At 41.2% G+C, this 9,234-nt stretch overlaps 1 pseudogene; it reads right to left on the bottom strand.

The window, feature by feature from the left end:
• Positions 1–7,608: 7,608 nt before the first annotated feature.
• On the bottom strand, positions 7,609–9,234 carry LOC119529173 (annotated as a pseudogene).

Below are 9,234 nucleotides of genomic sequence, written 5' to 3'. Positions count from 1 at the left end.
GAACTGATAATGTGCACATGGTTTTATAGTTTGGTTCCTGAGTTTCAGTTTCCATGGCTGGTGACAAGCAGCATGTACTGATATGACCAGATTCTGTGAAAAGTGTCAGACCCTGAGACTCAAATGGGCTTCCATGGGCAGAGAAATTCCACATTTGCTTATGTATTTTGCTGCTAGGGAGAAAGCACATCCTGTGTGGTCCTGGATAGGGAAGGATTTGGGACTCTGTGCCTGACCTCTCTGGACTTCACCTGATCCCTTTCTTTCTCCTGCTGCTTTTACTCTATAACTTTTGCTGTAATAAATTTTAGCCATGAGTATAATGGCTAATGGGTCTTCTGAGTCTCTGAACTTGGGATGGAGGAGAACTGTCAAACACTGCTTAATCTTTGTTTCAGCTGATAGAAAAACTGCAGTGCCTTTTATCTGTTGTTGATTGGACCTGTTTCTCCTTTGATAACTGACTGCTTTTTTTATATATGAATGATGTGCACATGGTTTTATTGAAGGAGATATACAAACATATAAATATATATGGATATATATTTATTTATATCTTTAAATTTATATTTATATACACATATATGAAAGATGAAGGTCTGGTAACATGAATGACCTATTATCATTGGATAATGCCTTGTTGATAACACACAATGACTTTTTTTTTTTAAGTTCTCCAAGGTCTTTTGAGAACAATGTACAATGAGCCCCAGATTGCCTCTGTCCATACTAGAGATTTACAGCCAGTGCCCTTCACTTCTTATTTGAATTTAATTACCAAGTCATTTTCTTGCTCATTAAATGATACATTGGGTGCACAATTCATATTGCATTTCTTCTCATTTAACTCTTTTAATAGTTCAAAGTATCTCAGTAGCATGGGCTCTGAAAAGGAAAAACCTTCTGGTGATGAAGAATTCCCCTCTTTGATACATATTCTGAAAATATAGTTCCTTCAGTGGAGGACCCCAGACATACAAGAGGGGTTGCTTTATCTGTCGATGCCTAGCATAACTACATTCTCACTTCTGTTCTTACTCTGATCAACACTGTCCTACATCCAAGGGGAAACAAATGTTTTCCTGGCATTGGGATCAGGGATTTCAGAATTTGCTTTATAAAACTGTCAGTGCTTTACCAAAAATGAAAGAATGGGTGTTAGAGACATGGTTTTTTTTGGCAGGAGGAACGCATTTGGGATTAACATACATGAATAGGGCTGGGGTGGTACATTATGATCAATATCTGGGGAAGGGCTTTAGCCATTATTTGAAGTAGGTTCTCTTTGTATTAGGAGACAATTGTTCTATGAACAAAAATTGCTTTCTTTGGAGTTCTCCTTGCTCTAATTTCTTTCCATCTTTGGTGGTTTTATTTACTTGCATGATTGGCCTAGAGGACAATTTATCATCCTTCTTTTATGCATCTGATTTTCCAAAGGTCGCCTGGCAAGTCAGGGATGACATTGGGCAAATTCTCTTGGGTAGTTTCTAATAATTGCACTTCCTCCCCAATGCTTTGGGTGTCTGGCACATTTGTAATTGACAGAAGGATAACAATGAGATCTGGCTGGTTTCCAAGGCCACCCTCAAAAGGAATTGGATGGTGTGGGGGACTAAAAAGTGCCCAAATCTATTCCTCAGTACCCAGGAAGGCAGGCTGAGAGAGCAGGAAAGGAATTTAAAAAATCCAAAATAAAGACATAGATATTCTCTGATTGGATCATAGGCTGACTCGTTAATTAGAATAAAAAAAGAAAGAACACATTTAACCAAATAGGATGCTAGATAAGCAAGCTGTGAATAGGGATAGAAATTTGAATTTCTAACTTTAGAAATGTGCGACCTATTTCTATCTATGATACTCTATCCTTTCATGAGCTCTTCTGTGCACAGAGAATGACAGGATTGAACTCTCTTTGCAGATAAAAGCTCTGGGAGGGAGGGTACACTAGCTTCTGAGTGATGAACCATGCTGACTGGGGTAAAAGTGCCTGTCTGCGGAGTGATGCAGGGATTCCAAAGTGGAGAGAATTACACTTATCACACCTGTGATTGCAGTACAAAATAAGAACGAAAGAAAAAAAAACCATTAATGAACCCCTCCCTTTAAAAATGTGGTTAAACTAAGAAAGGTGATAATTCTTCAGCAGCAGGTGTCAGCCAGGTAATTTACTAATGGACACAGAAGATAACAAGATTGCCTTTGTACAGCTATCTGCAACCTTACATTGGCCTACTTAAAAACATAAAATTTTGTTTTAAAACCAAGTGTTTTTTTTGTTCTTTTATATAAATTCAAGGTGTTATGATGATGATGAAAGCTTATTTATTCTACTTCTGAAACAGAACAAATTGTGTAGATCTTAAAATTAGATTTTTTGTGTATTTGTTGGAAGTCTGGGTAAAAGGTAAGTATACAAATTTGATTAATGATAATTCTTCGAAATCTGATTAATGATATACATTATATTTTGCATAGTCTTTCTAATTCAGCAAAGTGCTTCTGTATTTTAACTGTTATTCTAAAGGGTAGGCCTGGTAGATTATACCTCTCCTGTTTTGCATCCCCTTTGAAATGTGACTCTGCAGTGCTGACTCAGGCCGTGTGACTTCTTTGGAATGAGGCTGGAGTGAACCTTTGCCTGATCTGTGCCTAGACCTGTAGAGAATTTGTGTATTTCCTCACGTGCTCTTGTACTTCAGCTAGCTTCACCAGAGGGACTTTCCCAGGCTAGCCTGTTGGCATTAGGAGGTGGATGAGAGATGCACAGAGCAGAGCTATCTCACTAACCCCTCCCAGCCAAGCCAAGTCTAAGCAGGGTCCTCAGTCTACCTGCAATTTCATGAACTATAATAATAAATTATTGTTGTTTTAGGTTCCTGAGTCTGGGGGTGGTTTTCTAGGCAGCATTAACTATAAGAGATTCAGTAGTAAGGCTGGAGTATTGCACTGTTCATGGTTTACTAAACACAATACAGGGATCCTAAGTGATTAAATGGCTTCCTCAAAACCATACAGCAAATGAGTATTATATTGGAACTCAAACCCATCTCTTGATTACAAACTCCTGTGTTCTTTTACTCTAAGGTGGCCTCTTGGAAACTGAGTGTGACTTGAAAAGTATATTGAGCCTAAGACAGGAAATATGTTATTGTGATCCACCCCATTCTGCTGCGTTAGCAAACTTGCACAAGGGTCAAAGCCATCTGATCAAAGCTGTAGGAAGCAAACTCCTGCATCCTCTGTACCAGTTACAGGACAGATCTATGAGAGACACACTTTTCTTCTTCATTGCATGATACTTAAGAATTGATTGGAAGACTCACCCTTGAAAATGGCTGAAAAGAAGTAAGTCACAGAAGGCTGATAAAGGTTTAAACGTTGCTCCGTTTTCACTCAAATCCAAAAACTTCCCTGAGCTGAGAAAGATCAAGCGCTAGGAAGTTTGAATGGATGAAGACAGCTTTGCTTACCATTTAGAATATTCCTCTTCAATGCCTGAGGCTTGGAAATTTCTGCACAGCTGGAAACATTAATTAAGTCTCCCCAAGGCCCTATCTCAGTGCCATATATATAAAGGTGTTAGAAGTGACAACCAAACACACTGAGTTGGGGCAAACTGAGGCAACCTAAATTCCTACAGTAGAGTGCTGGAAAACCATCTGAATTCAATTTCTCTTGGACATTGTTTATGTGTTTTTGGGGGGGAGGAGTTTCATTTATATTTTATTTTTGCTTTTCTTTGGGCATTTGCAAAGGCAGACTCTGTTGCTTATTTCCTTTGGGGACACATTTAGAGAGTGATACCAACAGAGCTACTTTGTCATCTTTCATTTTGCAGATTCAGCTAACAACGCAGGCCCCAGTGGAAGGTTTTCAACAATTGGGCTTCTAAAGTTGTTTGGGCCCTGACAGGTAATAGTCATGCATGTAAATTTGACAAAAACAATCTCATAGCTCTCATGTCTTAACTGCTACTTGTACACTGATGACTCTCAACTTTTAGCTTTTGCAGAGACCTCTTCCCAGAGTCTCAGACTTAAATATTCAACTGCCTTTTGGATATCTGCATGTGAATGCCCCAAGGCACCTCAAAATTAACATAAGCTAATCTAAATGCATCATCTTCCCCTAACTACCTTTGTTTCCTGGATTCCCTGTCTCTGTTAATGGCCTTCCCATCCATCCAGTCACTTCAACCATCATTCCAAGTTATCATCCTTGACTCATCCTATTTCTATTCTTCACTCTCCAGAGTGTCAATTTTGCTCCATGAGTATTTTGGAAATCCATCTCCTCATTTACAATTCCTAGCTTCTCATCATCACTCAACTGACATATTGCATCTCTAGTCTTTTACACCTTCAAATCTATCTTTAAAGGAAATCTGACCAAGTCACTCTCACACTGAATGGGTTCCAGTAATCCACTTAACTAAAATTCAAGCTCCTAATGTGGCTTTTATAGGACCTTAAGTGGTAGGTCATTGCCCTCTCTCAAGCCTCATCTGTACAGAGTGGACTGAAGGACTGGGTTCCTATCCTAGCTTTGTTACTCACTGACTCTGTAACCTTGAGCAAGTTTCTCAACACTGCTGTGGCCTCAGTTTACAGGATTATAAAGGGAGTGCTTGGCTCAAAAGGTTGTTACGAGCACTAAATGAGTTACTACAGTGAAGAACTTAGGATAGTGCCTGACACACAGCAAAGTAGTGCCTGACACACAGTAAAGCACTCATAAATATTTCTCTGACCCCAACTCTCTGCTTCAGACATTCGGGTCTTCCTGTCACTTCCTGCATGTACCATACCACTACCTTCATGACTTAAGCCATTCTCTTTGCCTATATCAAAATTCTTTCTTTGCCTGGGTACCTCCAATTCATCCTTCAATCGGTTGTTAGATTGATTGAGTCATTTATTCATGCCTTCATTCATTCACTCATCTGTAATTTACTGAGAACTTACTCTGTGTTATGTGAAGGGCATACAAAGGTAACCACAACCCATTTGGCGCTCTGGCTTCACAGAACTTGTGACCTCATGGGAAGATAAGGCGGGGAGGGGATGGGTAAATATGAAGTCAGTCATGTGATTAGAGGATAAATTGTGTTGTGGTGAAGAAAAAGCTAGGGAGTATAAAGGGGCAATAACTTGATCCAGGGAGGCACTTTATGGATCCCCTCCCCCAGGAAATTGTTCCTGATGGCCAGAGGATTTTAGGTTTTCATTGAAATCTTACCCCAAGTTATTAAAAATATCTTTTTCCTTTTCTACTTTCCCTTCGGACTGTGACTTGAGGACAAGCACCATGTTTTTTAGCTCTGTGTCTTGGATATACTTGCAGACCAGGAAGTTGTGTGCAACAAATATTTGTTGAATCAAATATGAAGTGCTCAAGTGTAATTCAGGGTGGTAACATTGTTGGTAAAATTTTCATTTTATCTGAATCTAAATTATATAATATTTCTTAAAGTGAATGCCTTGGAGAATACATTGTATTCCTGACTGTGCCATTAAAAAATAAAAATGACTTCAGGCAAATAATTTCCTCCCATTGAGCCTCAGTTTTCTCATCTATAAAATCAGGATCTTTGAGTAAATGACTAACATTGCTTCCACCTCTTTCATTCCAGTTCCATCTTCTGGCCACACTCTTTTGGCCTCTTAAGATCACTATTCTTTATTCTCTTAGTTTCAGAAACAACCTTCACCCCCGTTTTTCATCCCACCCCTGACATCTCCTGCCCTCCCCACTGCTGGTTTCTTTGTAGGCTGCTCCCCCTAGGTTGAGTACTAACCCATCTTTCACTTCTCTAACCACATTCATTCTGAAGGACTGAGTAGGCATACTAAGCCTGGAGGCCATAGCTGCCCCCATCCTCTGATTCTGTAAATAAAGTTGTTTTGGAACACACCTGTATTAGTTAGGGTTCTCTAGGGAAACAGAATCAATGAGAGGTGTCTCTATCAGATTTGTAAAAGTGACTCATGCAACTGTGGGTATGCATGACTCCAAATTCTGTAGAGTAGTCAGCAAACTGTCAACTCCAAGGAAGATGTCCGACGAACTCCTCAGGAAACGAACCAGCAACTTCGACGAACTCCCCAGGAAACGCTTCACTGGGCAGCCGAAGAAGTGAAGGTCCTCTGTCTGTCTTGCTTATAAGTCTTCAACTGATTAATTGGATTAAATCCAGCCAATTGCATTCTCTCATTGTGGAAGACACGCCCTTTGGTGAGCCATCAGTCACAGCTGCAGTCAATTGACTGATGATTTAATAAACCAGCCACAAACATCCTCACAGCAATTGTTAGGCCAGTGTTTGCCTGACCAGACAGCTGGGTACTATCACCTGGCCAAGTTGACACATGAACCTAACCATCACAACAGCCATGCCCATTTGTTAACTATTGTCTGTGGCTGCTTTGGAGGTACAACTGCAGAGCTGAATAGCTGAGACAGAGACCATCTTGCCCCCAAAGCTGAAAATATTTACTCTTTGACACTTTATAGAATAAGTATGCCAGCTCGTGCCGTAGGAGATTTGATCCTGTCTCATGGCCTTAAATATCATCTATGTTCTAATGATTCACAATTTATATCATCAGTCTCGACCTCTTTCCTGAAGTCTGCATTTTGTATATTCAACAGTCCTCCGTATTACCACTTGATATTTAATAGGCATCTCATCTCAGAATAGTGTATAAGTTATAATGACTCTGAATCCAGGTGGCTCTGAATCCTGGCTTTGCTAATTACTAGCAGTGTAGCCTTGGCAATTTATTATCCTCTCTGTGTCTTACAACCCTAATTTGGACATCAGAAATGATAATAATAGTAACATTCACATAGTTGTTGTGAGGACTGTATTTGTCAGTGTATGTAGAACACTTGCAACTGTGCCTCGTTGCTCAGACTCAAATCTTAGTAGTCATCATTGAACCTCTCTTTTCCCTACACTCCACATATAGTTTCTCAGCAAGTTTCTTTCAATTCGATCTTTAAAATATTCATGTCTCATCATCTACACTGCTACTATCCTACACCAAGCTACCATGATTCTTCACCTTAGATGACTCTCCTAATTGTTCTTTTGCTTCCTTTATTCTACCCTCTTTCCCCATGCCACTAAGTTTTCCACCCAGAAGCCAGAGCAATATATTTTTTTTCTTGTTTTTAAACATAAAACCATGCCTGGCTGGCTTGTTTTATTGGAGAAGGGGACGTGGAGTTAACAATGTGAAGACAGTTGGTACTGGAGGTTGGGGAGAACACTCTCCCTTCCCCATACATGCCCACTGCCCCAAATAAAAATAACCAACCATGGGGAGCAGCCGATACACACACTGAGGGGGAAGGCAAGGAGAAACAGAAGCCGAAGGCAGCAGGGAAGAGACCACACATGTGCTGGGAGAGCCGTGAGGCGGCGCTGTACGAGCAACTTGAGTACAAGTCTCTGTATCTTCCACAATGGTATGTATGAAGATATAGAGATAAGTTGTTCTTCTTTTCCCCCTTCTCTCCCTTCTGCTCTGTGCTGCTTGCAGTGCTTCCCAATTTCTCTGTCTGGTTAGAATGAAGGGAAGAGGAAGAAACACGTCATCACTGGATAGCCGTCAGACCCACATCTATCAACGTCTGGATCTTCTGAGTTTTTACAGGCATCTTTAAAGTGTTTGCTGGATGCCTGGGGATCCTTCTGCATCTGCTCCAGGATGGGCTACATGACTGGGTCACTTATTATCTGCTGTACCTCAGGGTCGGAAATGACTCGTCACTTCACGTCCTTGGTACTGTCATGTTGGTTACACCAGTCCATTACACAGTGTTGGTAAACGTCTGCGTCCTCCTTACAGCTGGAGTCCAGTTCTGTCGCTTTCTGGTAGACGTCCGTGGCTTTTGTGTAGTCCGTTATTGCTTCCAGAGCAGCTGCTTTCTGTGTATAACCCTTGATAACAGTTGGCTCTAGCTAGATACCCTCCTTATAGTCCTTGAATGCCAAGTGAAACTCAAGGAGTTTGGTGTAGCAGGCAGCTCAATTGCTGTATAATTTGGCATTTCGTGGATCCTGTTTGACAGCTTCTCTATAATGTTTCATGGCCTGAGGTGGGGCAGGCGAGTAGTCAGTCCCCTTTCTGAAAACATTCATTGCCTTTGTTCTTCTCCTGCAAAGCCAGGTCAGGGTTAATGTAGGCCAACTGCACCTGCTCCTACAGGATTTTCTCTGCCTGCTGGCATTTCTTGAGTACATCTGGGGTTCAGTGCTCTGCCAAAGACTTGTTGTAGAAATGGATGGCATCTTTGTTCCTTTTTTTCTGTGAAGTAAGAATTGCCAATTTGGGCATAAGCTTTGGCAATTTGTCCACAGTCTTCTTGGTTTTCTCTCCCCACTCAATGGCCTTCTCACACAGCTCCTGGCATTTATTGTAGTCATCCTTTTCTAAGTATACCACTGCTTGATTGGTAATGAAAGTCATGTTGTGGGGTCCAGATCCTCTGCTCTGTCATAATGCTCCAAGGTGGCGCCAGTCTTTCTGTTTTGCGGGCTTCATTCCTCAACTCTTTTTTCTTTCAGTTCCTTCTTCTTATTCTCTGGAAGATCTCCTTCCATTGGCTCAGTTTTGGTCTCCTTTTTGGGAGGAGGTACGGCAACCTCTTCCTCCTCATCCAGATCAACTGAAGGAGGACAATGAGAGTGGTCATGTTCTGGGAATCTTGCAGTTTCATGCCCAAGTCAAACGGCTTGTTGTGTAGTTGCTCTATCAGGTTCCGGTAGTAAGGATCACCAAGCAGCATCCTTGTCCTGGGATTCTTCTCCAACTTCTGATACAGATTACACATGTTGAAAGGGTCCATGAATTTCCTCTCTACCAGTTGGGCCTCCATATTCTGTTAACCCTCTTTGAGCAGAGGGTTATTTGCTTCATGTTTTAAACCCCCCTCAAAAGTTTGTTTGGCTTCTTCAAACCTGTTTAAGACCTCAAGAGCTGCTGCTTTTGGTAACTAGCACTTGTCCCAGCCAGGTCTTAGGTCAACAGTTTTGCAGCCATCCTCATAAGCCTTCTGGTACTCTCCTTTTTTTGGCACAGGCTTTCAAGTGGTTGCTGTAGAGCCCATGGTTCTGGGATATAACCTGATTGCTTCAGAGCAGCACTGTAATGCACTGTCAATGTTACCCACACTCAGGGCCTTCATGCCCTTCTCTTTGAGCTCATTTACCTGCTCCAT

The sequence above is a fragment of the Choloepus didactylus genome, chromosome 1 (assembly GCF_015220235.1).
Source record: "Choloepus didactylus isolate mChoDid1 chromosome 1, mChoDid1.pri, whole genome shotgun sequence".
NCBI classification, from domain to species: domain Eukaryota; kingdom Metazoa; phylum Chordata; class Mammalia; order Pilosa; family Megalonychidae; genus Choloepus; species Choloepus didactylus.
The sequence above is the reverse complement of the archived record's forward strand: the minus strand, read 5'-3'. Positions and strand labels throughout refer to the sequence as shown.